Genomic DNA, 16893 nt, shown 5'->3' with positions numbered 1-16893 from the left:
AAAACATCTTAGTTTTCATTTTTGGTTGAAGGCTAAATTCTCACAAATCTTTCATACATTTTCACAAGGCTTGACCAGTCAGTAACTCCACCATTGCTGGTCCCAAGCCAGGATGAAAAAGGAGGAGGGTTGGGTGTTGGGCTAGCAACCCCACCCTGTAAAACCCCTACGCTATAGAAACGCCAAAAAGAGAAACAGAGACTAACTTCCTGGAAGATGAAGGATCTCCGACAACTCGGAGACGCATGATGCATGACGCATGACGCTAGATGGTGAAAGCCAAAAGGAAACCACTGAGCCGACTACCCTTCTTTTCACCAGGAGACCCCTTATTGGTACATGGAATATCAGGACCATGTACGAGACAGGCAAGACGGAACAGGTAGCTGCCAAAATGAAAAAGAACAACCTGATCATGCTTGGCATCAGTGAAACCAGATGGACACAAGTCGGACAGAGAAAACTAACAACAGGTGAGCTGTTACTGTACTCCAGGCATGAAGAGAGAAATGGACCCCATGTGCAGGGAGTAGGCTTCATGTTGTCCAAACAAGCACAGAGGGCACTGATTGGATGGGAGGCACACGGCCCCAGGATTATCACAGCATCCTTCAAAACCAAACACTAGTAGATAAAATTCAACGTTATCCAGAGTTAGGCTTCAGCAAATGACTCTGATGAAGAAGATAAGGACCAGTTCTACAACAGACTTTTCGAGCCAGAGACATCATCATCCTTATGGGAGACTTCAACGCCAAGATTGGATCCGACAACACAGTATATGAACAAGTCATGGGGATCCACGGGCTGGGAGTGATGAACGATTATGGAGAGAGATTTACGAAAGTGTGTGCGCTCAATAACCTGGTCATCGGAGGTAGCATCTTTCCTCACAAGCGGATCCACAAAAGCACCTGGGTATCACCGGACAACTTGACAGAAAATCAGATTGACCACATCTGCATTAGTAAGAAGTTTAGAAGATCCCTTCAGGATGTTAGAGTTAGAAGAGGAGCAGATGTGGCTTCCGACCACCACCTAGTAGTAGCCAGTATGCAGCTGAAGATGAAGAAGAACTGGAAGGAAACAACACAGTGTAGAGTTAAGTATGACGTCAACCGTCTAAAGATCTCCAGCGTCAGGGAAGAGTTTGGACTTCAGTTGAAGAACAAGTTTAAGGTGCTACAAGAACTGGACCAGGAAGAGTAAGGAAGTAGTGTACAGATCAGTTGACAGGCAATAAAAGAGACATTGAGAACAGCCTGTCAAGAAGTGGTCGGAATGAAGAAACATCATCACAAAGAGTGGATCACAGCTGTGACCTTGGGAAAGATAGAAGTGAGAAAACAGAAGAAAGTGGCAGTCAACAACAGCAGGACTAGGGCATCAAAAGCCAAGGCGCAAGAGGAATATGCAGAAGCCCATAGAGCGGTGAAGAAGAGCATTAGGAAGGACAAGAAAGACTACATAGACGGACTAGCAGCTGAAACAGAACAGGCATTGTAAAACGGTAACATGAAACAGCTGTATGACACAACTAAGAAACTATCTGGAAAGTACAACAGGCCAGAGCGACCCGTCAAAGACAAGGAGGGAAAGGTCATCATAGGACTAGAGCAGCAGATGAATAGATGGGCTGACTATTTTGAGGAGCTTTTGAATAGACCAGTACCACCAAACCCTCCAGACATCAACCCAGCCAACGAAAATCTTCCCATCAATTGCGGTAAGCCGACCAGGGAAGAGATCAGGAAGGCCATCACCCTGATGAAGAACGGGAAGGCAGCCGGACCTGACGACACACCAGCAGAAGCCCTGAAAGTAGACCTGGAAGCATCAGTGGAGATGCTGTACCCCCTTTTCGAGAAGATCTGGGAGGAGGAAGAGATACCAACTGACTGGAAGGAGGGTTACCTAGTCAAGCTTCCAAAAAAAGGGAACCTCAGTAACTGTAACAACTACAGAGGCATCACACTTCTGTCAGTGCCAGGCAAGGTCTTCAACTGGATCCTCCTAGAACGGATGAAGGACGTCGTTGATCCACAACTACAAGATGAGTAAGCATTCTTCCAGCAGAATGGATCATGCAAGGACCAGATTGCAACGCTGCGCATCATAGTCGAGCAGTCCTTGGAGTGGAACACACCGTTGTACATTAACTTTGTCGACTATGAGAAGGCGTTTGATAGTGTGGATTGAAGGACCCCGTGAAAGCTCCTCCGGCACTACAGCATCCCAGCCAAGGTGGTCAACCTGATCAAAAGCTCATATGAGGGAATAACCTGCAGAGTGATCCATAGAGAGCAACTTCCAAGTGAAGACGGGAGTCCGACAGGGATGCTTGTTATCCCTGTTCCTCTTCCTCATCGCTTTCAACTGGATCATGAAGACATCCACCAGTGAACGCAGGAATGGAATCCAGTGGACCTTGTGGAGCCAATTGGAAGACTTAGAGTTTGCCGATGATCTCGCACTTCTCTCCCACAGTCAACAGCAGATGCAAGAGAAGACCAGTGTGTTGGCAGCCACATCATCACAGGTTGGACTCAACATCCACACGGAGAAGACCAAGATTCTTAAGATCAACTCCAACAGCAACAACCCAGTCACCCTGAATGGAAGTTCCCTGGAGGAGATACAGTCTTTCACCTACCTGGGCAGCATTATCGACCAGCAGGGTGGAACAGATACAGACGTCAAGACAAGGATCAGCAAAGCAAGAGCTGCCTTCATCCAGCTCAAGAACATCTGGGCTTCCAGAGAACTGACCTTGACCACCAAGATACGTCTGTTCAACGTCAATGTGAAATCAGTACTGTTGTACGGGCCGAAACCTGGAGGACAACCAAAACCACCACCCGAAAAGAATCCTGACATTCATCAACACCTCTCTCAGAAAGATCCTCCACATTTGCTGGCCAGACACCATCAGTAACACCAACCTATGGGGAAGGACCTGCCAACCTTCAGTAAAAGCAGAAATCTGGAAGAGAAGATGGGGATGTATAGGGCATACCCTACGTAAACCGCAAACTAGCATCACCAGACAGGCTCTTAGATGAAACCCACAAAGAAAGCGGAAGAGAGGCCGTCCAAGAAACACCTGGCGACGCGACCTCGAGGCAGACATCACAAGCATGGGCTACACTTGGAGTCAACTAGAAAGAATGGCCCAGGAAAGAAATCTCTGGAGATCTACCTTTGGCAGCCCATACCCGGAAGGGGTGGAGGGCATAAGTAAGTAAGTAAGTGTGTGACCGGTCAGTCTGAGTGCCATTTTATGCTGTATATCATTGCCACAACAGCTGTGATTTATGCATTCCAAGGAATCAATTTTTGTCTAATGTTAATGCCTTGTTTCAATTTTTTTGAATTTTATTATATATTATAATTATTCTTCACTGCCCTTTTTCCTTTGGTTTGCATTCTGCCATTTGTCAGTACAAAGCAACATGAAACAACAACAATGGCAACATGAAACAGCTGTATGACACAACTAAGAAACTCTCTGGAAAGTACAACAGGCCAGAGCGACCCGTCAAAGACAAGGAGGGAAAGGTCATCATAGGACTAGAGCAGCAGATGAATAGATGGGCTGACTATTTTGAGGAGCTTTTGAATAGACCAGTACCACCAAACCCTCCAGACATCAACCCAGCCAATGAAGATCTTCCCATCAATTGCGGTAAGCCGACCAGGGAAGAGATCAGGAAGGCCATCACCCTGATGAAGAACAGCCTGACGACATATCAGCAGAAGCCCTGAAAGTAGACCTGGAAGCTGTAGAGGTACTTAAGAGAAAATATTTTTAAATAAAGTTTTAGGACCTTTTTGCAACATATTCTTTGACCTCAATATCTGATCTCAACTTTCCTGGTTCCTGGTTTTGGCGATTGATCTATCTTGCTACTTCTAGTATTTCTGACTGCATAAACTTTGTATTATATAAAGCCTGCTCCTTTTTGTTCCGTTCATCTAAAAGTCCTTAACTCCTTTTCTTTTACATCTAGAAACTCCATCTCACGACAGAGCTCATAACATCCATAATGTCATGGATCACATGCCTAGAAATAGTACAGCACCATAGCAATCATGCACACAAAATAACAGTATCCATGAATCCAAAAACACAAAATCATAACACCCAAGAAAAAACAAAACATGCAACATGGTGACACAATGTCATTGTTGTGAGAAGGAGTTTAGGACATAATGAAATGTGCGTGAGCCTCCAAATATACAGTGGTGTGAAAAACTATTTACCCCCTTCCTGATTTCTATTCTTTTGCATGTTTGTCACACAAAATGTTTCTGATCATCAAACACATTTAACCATTAGTCAAATATAACACAAGTAAATAAAAAATGCAGTTTTTAAATGATGGTTTTTATTATTTAGGGAGAAAAAAAATCCAAACTTACATGGCCCTGTGTGAAAAAGTAATTGCCCCCTGAACCTAATAACTGGTTGGGCCACCCTTAGCAGCAATAACTGCAATCAAGCTTTGAGATAACTTGCAATGAGTCTTTTACAGCGCTCTGGAGGAATTTTGGCCCACTCATCTTTGCAGAATTGTTGTAATTCAGCTTTATTTGAGGGTTTTCTAGCATGAACCACCTTTTTAAGGTCATGCCATAGCATCTCAATTGGATTCAGGTCAGGACTTTGACTAGGCCACTCCAAAGTCTTCATTTTGTTTTTCTTCAGCCATTCAGAGGTGGATTTGCTGGTGTGTTTTGGGTCATTGTCCTGTTGCAGCACCCAAGATCGCTTCAGCTTGAGTTGACGAACAGATGGCCGGACATTCTCCTTCAGGATTTTTTGGTAGATAGTAGAATTCATGGTTCCATCTATCACAGCAAGCCTTCAAGGTCCTGAAGCAGCAAAACAATCCCAGACCATCACACTACCACCACCATATTTTACTGTTGGTATGATGTTGTTTTTCTGAAATGCTGTGTTCTTTTTACGCCAGATGTAACGGACATTTGCCTTCCAAAAGTTCAACTTTTGTCTCATCAGTCCACAAGGTATTTTTCCAAAAGTCTTGGCAATCATTGAGATGTTTCTTAGCAAAATTGAGACGAGACCTAATGTTCTTTTTGCTTGACAGTGGTTTGCGTCTTGGAAATCTGCCATGCAGGCCGTTTTTGCCCAGTCTCTTTCTTATGGTGGAGTTGTGAACACTGACCTTAATTGAGGCAAGTGAGGCCTGCAGTTCTTTAGACGTTGTCCTGGGGTCTTTTGTGACCTTTCGAATGAGTTGTCTCTGCGCTCTTGGGGTAATTTTGGTCGGCCGCCCACTCCTGGGAAGGTTCACCACTGTTCCATGTTTTTGCCATTTGTGGATAATGGCTGTCACTGTGGTTCACTGGAGTCCCAAAGCTTTAGAAATGGCTTTATAACCTTTACCAGACTGATAGATCTCAATTACTTCTGTTCTCATTTGTTCCTGAATTTCTTTGGATCTTGGCATGATGTGTAGCTTTTGAGGTGCTTTTGGTCTACTTCTCTGTGTCAGGCAGCTCCTATTTAAGTGATTTCTTGATTGAAACAGGTGTGGCAGTAATCAGGCCTGGGGGTGGCTACGGAAATTGAACTCAGGTGTGATACACCACAGTTAGGTTATTTTTTTAACAAGGGGGCAATTACTTTTTCACACAGGGCCATGTAGGTTTGGATTTTTCTCCCTAAATAATAAAAACCATTATTTAAAAACTGCATTTTGTGTTTACTTGTGTTATATTTGACTAATGGTTAAACGTGTTTGATGATCAGAAACATTTTGTGTGACAAACAAAAGAATAAGAAATCAGGAAGGGGGCAAATAGTTTTTCACACCACTGTAAGTCAAGAAGCAGGTTTGAAGCTTCAATGGTCAGGCCAGAATCTTCACCTAGTCCAGGTACTGTACATATAGGGAGCTGGCAAAACAACATAAAATGTCTCAGATAAAATAGACAACCCACAAGAGGGAGGATGAATTTAAGCCCCCAGCTTGTGCACAAAAGGGCAAAAAATCTTTATAAATTAGGATTACTTAACCAAAAATAGAAAACAATACGAGGAAATGCTCAAACAAGCAAAAACAGGGACAAGTAGTTTCCTAAAAGACAATCCTAAAGTAAACAAGTTCCAAGTCAAAATCCAGAAAACTTAATCCTTATGACAGAGCATTAAAGACAGCAGAACCAGAAAAGTCCAAAGAAATACAGAAATACTTACTAAACTCCTAATAAATGCAATGATTTCTCTGCTCTGGCCCTAAAGAGCCAGAGGTAGTGCTCAGGAGTGATGTTGTCATGTTGGTTCTGCCGGCTGAGGCTCCACCTCTAAAACAAAAGGAATGCAAGTACATTTCAAAGGACATTACATAATAATAGACATAACAGAAAATAAATAAAAATATGACATATAATAACTCAGAAACACCAAAAATAACAATAACATACATAAATTTAAACTGATGCCAAACAGTCATTACTGAAATAATGGTTGAACAAAATTATTAAAAGTATTATTCAAAGTATTTAATTAGAAAAAAAAATGTTTTTAATGAATTTCTAATAGCCTTGCAAAGAAATGGCAACACTCCAAAATCAATACTGTTCTCCTAACAAGTTAGCATTAAAAGTATATTAGTCAAATGTTTGTACCCATTTTATTTTAATTATGGCATACCTAAACTGAAATATTTTTGGAAATTATTATATTTAATTAATTTTTGGAAATTTCGTAGATAGTAATAAGAAAAAAGACTGAAAATAATGTGCAACATTGAAAAACACACAAAGCTGAATGTAGACCTTGACAGCTGGGAAATAGTAACTGTATGGATAAACTGCCTTATGTCCACCCAAGTTATATCATTCAACACCACTACCCCTCAGAGTATTAGAAAGTGTTTGACGAACTAAAAGGATTCACTATACAAGACAGTTGGAGAGATTTGCTAAATTATATTAATACAAATAATATAATTTAATATTATCTTTGAAGATTCCTTAGATGTTATTATCTTTATACATATATTTACAGTTTATTTATGATATTCACGTGTTTTAGCAAGTGATTAAGAAGAAATTTAATTTATGAAGATTTGGCTACAAATGAAATATGCATTTGTAAAAATGTATGAATAATACTAATACTAGTTTTCTTGGAGTATTAAATTCAACTCTATTATACTCATCTGTTAAATAATGTAGTTTATAAAAATGTATTGAGTTTTGCTTTCATAACATCTCTCACAAAATGTCAATATTGAGATTTCAATCAACTTTTAAAGTATATGCTTTATTTTAGAACTTTAAAAATCAGTTTCGAAGTACCTCTATTCAAAACATCTTGAGCCTTTGGTTCATTTTCATATGCATAGAAATTGTTTGAATACAAAGGAAAACAAATAAAGACTTCATATTTAGTCTTTGTTTTTGAGGGAATTAGCATTTATAGAGTGCAGCTATGATTTTGGTAATTTGAATTTTAACATGGACTTGCAGTTAAGCAGTTAATTGTTGTGTGCCTTCTATATCAGATCCTTAACACAACTACAGTATGAGTAAATTTTAATACCCGATTTTCTACATTTAAATGCTTATATTGTGCTTCTATTTAAGATGTGATAGTTTCCCATTGTAGCACATTTTGTGCTGAGCAAAAATTACTTATAATTGACATTCAGATACAGTCTTCAGTCAAGTATGCAAACAATAAATGTTAACAAAGCAATGGGAATGTAATTTGCATTGCTATATTCTCTATCTCTGGCATAATTAAAGTTAGCTACAGGTCTTCAGTTCCCATACTTTCCATTCATTCCTCAGCAATGTCTTTTGTAAATTTTTGGGTTAAAGATGTTAATGTGGTAAATGGTTCAAGTTCACAGCTGTTTAGAGTAGGTCAATAATATTATTGAAGACTTTCTTGATTAAAACCTAATGGACTTTAACCTTTTGTATTAGTGAGAAAGTTTGCTTCTCAACAAAGAAATTTCAGTTATGTGAAAAATGGCTTGTGATTTTATTATCTGTATAACGCTGTCACCAGTTTGATCCACATTTCTCCATGGTTCACCTTGATGAATGAGAGTCCTAAAAAGGTTATAATTTGGTTCAATAGAATGGTTGAATTATATCTGACATTTTGTGAGCTTTTACACTATTTCATATCACATTACCAATCAGCAAGTGTGTTTTGGATGCAATGCTTTGTATTTATAGTGGTTTTGATCAGATCAGAAAATTTTGTTAAAATTGCATTACAATACTGGATTTCAGCTGACTAGTCACAATGAGCTTAAAATCAGATGAAAATATACGAGAAGGAAAATAATCCAATCATAATTCATCATTGCCTTCAAAGTCACAATCTACTGATGATTCTGAACTTGAAACCCATTGCTTACGGAATGATTGTTACATGTCCACCTGCAGCATTTCAAAAAACAACACTAAAGATGCTAATGTGTCTATAATGAATAGATGGTACTGCCGAGAGAAGAAACCTGTTGTTTAAATATGACTGCAAGTATTGATGGCTGAACTGAAGGAGCTTCCCAGAATGCATCTGTGAATGGTAATATTATAATACAATCCTAACTATCCTTAAAGTAGTCAGTGTAAAGTGAGGAGGTCCCAGATTTTTAATATCTATCTGAGTAATATTAATCCATTTTTGGCGATTTTCTACCTTTACTAATAAATAATAAGCTGAAAGTTTACATAGATGTACATCACTGAGAATTTTTCACTTTTGGTTTTTCGAGGTATAAAGTACCAAAAAATGAAGCAATGATTTATGTCAGAAATAAAATCATAATAAAACTCTCGTCTAATTACATGTTCACAATTTTGCAGAGGTTTAGACTGACAAAGAAACCATTTCAAAAACTCCTTCTTCCTTATCCCACTAAAAAGGTATTATACTTAATTGTTCTGTTACTACTTTGTCTTTTACGCAATGAATAAAATTAGTTCATTAATGAGTTACATAAAATGAAACAAACAAGGGTTAGACATGCATTCTTTAAACAGCTTTTGTAATGACAATCATTTTTAATGTATGTTTTTCAAGCTTTATATCTGCTTGGTGTCTCCCTATTTCTGTGAATAGATAAAGGTAACAGCAGGTGGGCTTAGTCTTCAAAGACACGGTTGGATGTGTCATTCAGCTTTTGTTGAAAGACATTGATTAGTACGCTTCTGTCTTTGAAGGAAGCAAGAGCTGAAGTTTTGCCAAGTTACTCTTTCAAAGCTGTACTCCCTCAAGGATGCCTTGACAGTTACTTGAAAAAAACAACTTCCATATTCTTTCTGTATACCTATTTTAAGGTGACTAACCTCAAAAAACTAACACTTGACACAGGGCTGTAAGGCAGCAACACTGAATAGGCATAATAAAAGTCTTTCTGCACATGTTTTCTGGTTATCCTAAATCCAAACTGCTTTTCCTCAAGTTTACCAAATTTTTTTGTAACTATACCTAGACTTCCTTTATGCCCATGAGGTTTTTCCATAATTCATAACTGTTATGTTGGAGGTATGCATGTAAGGCCTGTAAACATATTATGTTTATCTAGAAAGTGACTTTGAGACTATAGTAAAACATCTGAGGCATATCAGACTTAGTAAATGTTGCAAACTGCAGCTATATCTTAATTTTGTAAGATTAGGTACCCTGGTAATTCCATGTCTGTTCTTTCCTAATATGTGATTCAAAGGTCTCTTGGGTATCCCTTAAGGTTGCCACTAAATTCATAGGGGGAGTTTAATAAGACCAGCTTTATTTTTGTTAAATCACTCTCCCCTGTAAAGCTAATCTGGGGTGTTGAGGTGCCAGATTTAGACAGTCTTTCATGTCCATCATGTCCAGACTGCTTGCAGCAAATCCTAGTCTATAGCAGATGACCCTGATAGAAAGATACATTGTCAAGATGATATACAAAAGTAATGTTGCAAACAACATGTCTAGGTAACTGTCAAAGCAAGACAACATTCTCAGCAAAGATTTATAATATGCCAATACAATCCTTGAAGTGCAATCTGTTTATGATTGATGCAAAACAGGGGAAATCAAAACTGAGACTGAGTATAATCCACAATACACAAGCACAGAGAGAGGAATCGTATAAGAACAACTCAGGTAAAGAGTGACCTCCCAGGAGTTTGAGAATCAAGGATGAATTGTTAGTGAAGAATGAAATTATCATCAAAGATGAGACAATTATTACATATTGTCACACAAATGTGATTGGGAGGCAGCTAAAGGGCCTGAATAATTGTAGTACCACACCAGACCAGGGGGTGGCGAGCTGCACGGACTTTCTCTCTTAATCCTCTGTAGACCATCCATGGGATGTCCCTCTAGGTCCCGGCTGGATGATGGATGACATCACTTCCGGTAATGGTGCTATTGATGGCGTCACTTCTGGTCCTGAAGATGTCACTTCCGGTCCCGGTGCTACTGATGATGTCACTTCCATTCCTGACGTTGTCACTTCCAGCTCCAGTCCAGATGACGTCACCTTTAAAGCCACCATATTCTCACTCTCAAATCTCTTCTGTTCTGGACTGAAACCTTAATACAACTCATTTAAATAACCTTTTTGCAGCCAGGGCACAATATACGGGTGGCTGCCCCAAACGTTTTTGATGTCTTGTTGTCATTCTTGTGACTATATATATACTAGTGACTGGGAGCCTGATTGAATCGGGCTACAAATTCTACGTTTGTGAAATCCATACTTTCTCTGCAAAGAATTATTTGTGTTTTTAAGTCCTTGAAATGATTTTGTTATCATGGCACTGATTTGCGCTTAAAATAGATCTTTTCAGCCAATGTAATGAAGAGCTTCCTGTTTAAATGGGGGGCTGCGAGACATAAACTCAGCTCTTCAGCGCACCTCATTTGCTTTTTTCCGGCAAACAGATTTTCAAAACAAACTGTATTTTACAACTCTAATCAGAGTCAGAGTAATAATTATGTTGGCGTGTCATTTTAGATCTGAGATCGGCTAAAATTTAAACAATGACCGTTGTTAATACCCAGCCGTCATTACTCAGATTGCCAATAGATGTCAGAAGGACGGATGCCAAAACCGAACTGCCCAAAAATAGATTTCGACGTACCAAGCAAATTGCGATATGTTTTAAATTACTTATGGTTCCAGAGCTGTCGAACTGTTTAAGTCAGTCAATGATGTTAGTCTTGGAAAGTACGCCCCACCAAACTAATGTTTCAAAAACCCACCGAACTTACTGTTATCTGCTCGAACCAACACCGACTTACTATACTCGGCCATCCAGCGGCGTCACTGAAGCATTCAAACATTCTTAGCCAATCATGCAATACTGCGTCCACGTTTGCCACGTTATGTTCTAACTACAGAGGCAGAGTCCCATTTAATGGTTCTAACTTGTATTCAATAAAGGTATTGACGCGAACACCATACATACGGGGTATTGACGTGAACACCATACTGTACATACGGATATTATCAAATTATACATAAGGATACATATATATACTATATATATATATATATATATATATATATATATATATATATATATATATATACTATATATATATATATATATATACACTGTATATAGTGGAAGACAGGCAGACATCGTTTTAAGCACCACCACACGTTTATTTACAAGTCAACTATATACAGATGTCACACAAACCCCCAAAACTCCCCCAAAGTCACAATGCCTTTTCCTTCTTCAGGCCGCCTCTGTTCCTCTCTTCCTGAGCTCTGTCCATCTACACTCCTAAATCCAGCCATTGAATAAAGAGAGGGCGCCCCTTTTATCTCCACCCGGACATGCTCCAGGTGCCTCTCAGTTAGTTTCCACCGACACTCCCCAGTGTGGCAGAAGTACCAGCTGCGCTCCCAGAAGCACCCTGGGTGTCCCTGGTCTTCTTTCCCCCGGGTATATATATTATATTTCAGAATAATATTGTCATGCTTGATGTATTTCAGCTAGGTATGGAAAGATATGTAGTGTTATCTTTTTGCTGGAGATGTGTAAGAAAACTGTTACTTGGACACAACTGAAGATTATCCTACTTGTTTCAAGTAATGCCTCTTAAAAACCAAACAGGCCACGACAGGCCACAAGATACCAGTCAGACGATGACAAGTTGTAACTACAAATCAATATGCTGGGAAAAACAGGTTCTGTCAATTTCTTCATGGATTATTTCAGAGGAAACATTTCACATTTTGCAAACTTTTAATCACCACATCCATAGTTCTGATACACAGCAGAAAGCAGCCTATAGAAAGAAAGGCATAAATATATCAGAAGAATGTGATACATTTAAGAGTAAATAGGAATCAGTCCTTATCACAAGCAGCCACCGTTGCTCTAAAGGTAATGGTCTTGCTGAGAAAAAGTTGTACATTGTATATACAAAAAATGGCCAGATATGGCCAGCACCTTGGTCTCAAAGCCTACTCACAATTGCCTGTACAGAAACATACTAAGCCCATTAAGTCATCAGTAGAAATGGATGTTCACAGACAAAATCAACAGGATAGCCGCAAAAAGACACTTTGAATCCAACCAAAAAGGTTTAGTTAGCTCTTAGCAGAGGAACTTTTTGTTTGGATACTGGAGTAGGACATGGGTAGTTTCTAGTTTCTGCCATACACAAAGGAAAATTACAACTTGAAAGAGATTATTGAACAGAAGCTGCAGCCCAAAACAGTTCTGAACATACTGTATGACAAAGATTTTAGGCAGATTATTTTATTAAAGATGGTGCTTTATTGGTGAAATTTAATATTTTCTCAGTTTCTTTTGATCTAAATTATGTGCTTAATAATTGGAGGCCACTAATAGTCAAGGGCATTAAGAACTTTGTGCTTAATAAACATTCTTCTCGTATAATGCGTGTTCTGTTTATACAGGCACTTACCAACAGCATATATTCTTTGTAGTTTAGTTCAACTTAGTGTAAAAAAGAATCTATGCTTATTAATTTACTATTCCAATAATTGAACATGGCGTAAAACAGGAAACACACTGTGTTTTTCTTGCAGTTTTCAGTTTTGCTGTGCTTTTTACATTTGTGCTTGTTCGATAGTAAGAATTTTGTCTGTACCATTGTTTAGCATTTTATGCTTACTCTGTTCACATTACCACTGTGTATACTGTATTTTCTTTCTGTTTATATTTTATATGTATTACCTTCATGTATGTGTTAGTTATTTGCTTTTTGTAGTTTGTTCACTTTATGAGTCTAAAGGAATAGAGAGTTGAAGCAGGAGCTGTGAGACCAACCTGAGGCCTGTACAAGCCTGTAAAATCCTCAGGGCTATCATTGAGACATTAGCTAGTATCAAGCTCATGATGTTTGATTCCCATACTTGGATTACCAGTATAATCTGTAATATAATCCAAGGTTCTACAAGGAATACCCAGATATCGATTTGTTTGGCTACCACACTTCACAAGGTGGCATGGCTAGCTGGTGGACTCAACGGATTTCCAGCCGCTAGACTACTTCAGGCTGTTTTTTCCTGAGCATTCTGATGAGACAAACAGGTACACCAAGCAATTTTTGATTTGTGTTGAGCTTCTACCGCATTCTCATTTTTCAAAGAGGAAGCCCACAACAAAAGACAGGATGAAGGGCTACGTGGCTTTCCAACCGTGCTCTGTTTCCTGATTTTATTCATTTTGTGAGAACCAGAAGCAAATCCTAAGGCATGATTCAGGGTATAACCCCATGTATAAAGTTCATCCTCTGTTAGACCCTCTTTAGCCTAATTACAAACAATTTTATAAGCCTGGTCATGATTAGTGATGAGCAGCATGCTCTGCCGAACATGTGGTGCTCGCTCGAGTAGCGCCATGCTCAGTCTCTGCCCCACATGTTTCGTGGGTTGGAGACAGCCAATCAAGGGCAGGTAAGTACTGCCCTCACTGTAATGCCAGTAGCCATGTCAGGTGCTGGCATTACAGTGATTGGCTGGCCAGAACACGTCATCGGGTGTTATATAGCACCTGATGCCGCGTGTTCGACTCAGACAGGGACAGGGAGAGACGCTGGATAGGCAGGGACAGATTAGTGTGTGCAGACTTTCACAGCTTTCACATTCAGTAAAGACCCAAAAGTCCTTTTAAGGACTCTAGTGTGTGTTTGACAGTCTGTATTTTAGACTACATTCATCTGGGCACAATATACTGTGCATGTTCTGGGGTTTTTTGGGACATATATTGAAAACAGTGGCTGTAGTTCACATTACATTCATCTGGGCACAATATTCTGTGCATGTTCTGGCCTTTTGTGACATATACAGTTGGACATCATAAAATATTTTCTAGACTTTAAATTCAGTTTAATCTGGGGCAAATATACTGTCCATATTCTGGTCTTTTTTGTCACATATAATGTCCTAAAACAGTGGCTGTAGTTCACATTACATTCATCTGGGCCTAATATACTGTGCATGTTCTGGCCTTTTTTGTGACATATACAGTCGGACATCAAAAAAATTTTCTGTACTTTAAATTCAGTTTAATCTGGGGCAAATATACTGTCTATATTCTGGTCTTTTTGTCACATATAGTGTCCTAAAACAATAGCTGTAGTTCACATTACATTCAGCTGGGCCTAATATACTGTCCATATTCTGGTGTTTTTGTGACATATACAGTCCGCATTAATATGAAGAAGGTGAGCAATAAGGGATGGTGCACGCAGAGGCCGTGGCCCTGGGCGCAAAGAAACTGTGCCAGCTGCCAGTGCACCAGAAAAAAAAAAACACAGTACTCAGCTTCATGTCCAAGTAAGCTAGGTGGCGAGGACAACACTGTCCAAGTTGGGCCAGTGCAACAGTTGGTCGGTTGGATTGCTGAAGATAATGGTTCCAGTCGCTTAAGCACCACCCTCTCTTCCACCAGGTCCAGTCTCTGTAGCCAAGAGCCTGGTCAACAAAATCCTCACTCTGATCATCCTTCCTCCCACCATGTAGAAAACGAGTGATCCCACACTGGATATTCGAGGAGCTCTTTACAGCGCCACAATGATTTGGCCCTCTCGCCCAGCATGCTGGAGGAGGGACCTGTGATATTGGTCACTGACCCAACATGGGAAGGTGAAAAGCCGAGCGAGGACAGCAGTACAGAGGGGGAGGGATAGGGGAACAGGCTGGAATAGGGAGAAGACGGGCCACACCAAACAGGCCTGCAACCGTGACACCGAGCACCTGTTATACTAAGGTTGTTATAATATTAATAATTGTGTCATGCGTTATTCATTTCTTTCAATGTAAATCTACCTTGCCAAGGTGTAGGTGTTCCGCAGTATGGCGGTTTTTTAAGGAATGTGCAGGGGACAAAAACAGAGTGGTAGTTTGCAACCTGTGCAGTACCAAAATGAGCCGGGGTGTGAACACTAGCAACCTCACCACCACCAGCATGATCCGCCACATGGCATCCAAGCATCCTAACAAGTGGGCTGAACGCCTGGGTTCACAATCTGTATCTGTGGGTCACACCACTGCCTCCTCCCTTGTGTTACGCACTGCTGGCCAATCCCCTGTCAAAGGCGCTGGCCCGGATGCCCCGCTCCCTGCACCTAAACCTTCACATCAACCAGTAGGATCTACATCCACTTCCCTGTCCCAGTGCAGCGTCCAAATATCGATAAAACAGGCATTTGAACGCAAGCGCAAATACCCACCAACCTACCCACAGGCCATAGCCCTAAATGCGCAACTTCAAAATTACTGTTCCTTGAAATGTTGCCATTTAGGCTTGTGGACACTGAGGCCTTACGCAGCCTGATGTCGGCGGCCGTCCGTTGGTACGCAGTCCACAGCCACCACTATTTTTCACGGTATGCTGTGCCCGCTTTACACCAGTATGTGTCCCAGAACATCACCCATGCCCTGACCAATGCAGTAACTGTGAGGGTCCACCTCACCACGGACACATGGACAAGTGCTGGTGGCCAGGGACGCTACATTTCTGGGTGAATGTTGTGGAGGCCGGTAGTGAGTTGTACCCTGGGATGGCACAGGTGCTACCCACGCCCAGAATTGCAGGCCCTACGTCCATCAGGGTCTCCGCCAGCAGCTATGCTGTTGGCTCCAACTTCCACTTCTCCTCTGCCACCTCCTCCTCCACTTCCACCTCAAACAGCAGTCAGCCATCAGTCACTAGCTGGAAGCAGTGTAGCCCTGCTGTGGGGAAGCGCCAACAGGCCGTGCTGAAGCTGATCTGCTTGGGGGACAAACAGCACACCGCCACAGAGCTGTGGCAGGGTATAAGAGACCAGACCGAGCTGTGGCTCTCGCCATTCAACCTACAACCAGGCATGGTTGTGTCTGACAATGGCCGTAACTTGGTGGCGGCTTTGGAGCTCGGCAACCTGACACACATTCCATGCTTAGCCCATGTTTTAAACTTAGTTGTTCAGCGGTTTATCAAAACCTACCCCAATTTGCAAAAGCTACTAGTGAAGGCACGCCGCTTGTGTGCCCATTTCAGAAAGTCGTCCACAGCTTTAGCCGATCTGTCAACCCTACAGCAGCGCTTGCGGCTTCCAGCTCACCGACTGTTGTGCGACCTGAGCACGCACTGGAACTCTACATTCTACATGTTGGCCAGGCTTTGTGAGCAGCAGAGGGCAATTGTGGAATACAAGCTGCAACATGGTCGTCGCCTTTCCAGTCAACTGCCACTATTCACAAGCGAGGAGTGGGCATTGATGTCAGACCTATGTGAAATTTAAAAAAACTTTGATGAATCCACAAAGATGGTTAGTGGTGATAACGCTATCATCAGTGTAACCATCCCACTGCTGTGTCTACTTAAACGATCACTGCTCACAAATAAGGAGGACGCTCAGAATGTGGCAGACGAGGT

The 16893-nt window shown here is 40.8% G+C and overlaps 1 pseudogene; it reads left to right on the top strand.

The window, feature by feature from the left end:
• The first annotated feature begins 259 nt into the window (after positions 1 to 259).
• LOC120524389 lies at positions 260 to 3245 on the top strand (annotated as a pseudogene).
• The last annotated feature ends 13648 nt before the right edge of the window (positions 3246 to 16893 follow it).

Source organism: Polypterus senegalus, chromosome 2 (genome assembly GCF_016835505.1).
Source record: "Polypterus senegalus isolate Bchr_013 chromosome 2, ASM1683550v1, whole genome shotgun sequence".
Classification (NCBI taxonomy): domain Eukaryota; kingdom Metazoa; phylum Chordata; class Cladistia; order Polypteriformes; family Polypteridae; genus Polypterus; species Polypterus senegalus.
Note: the sequence above shows the minus strand (reverse complement) of the source record. Positions and strands in the feature narration are given on the sequence as shown.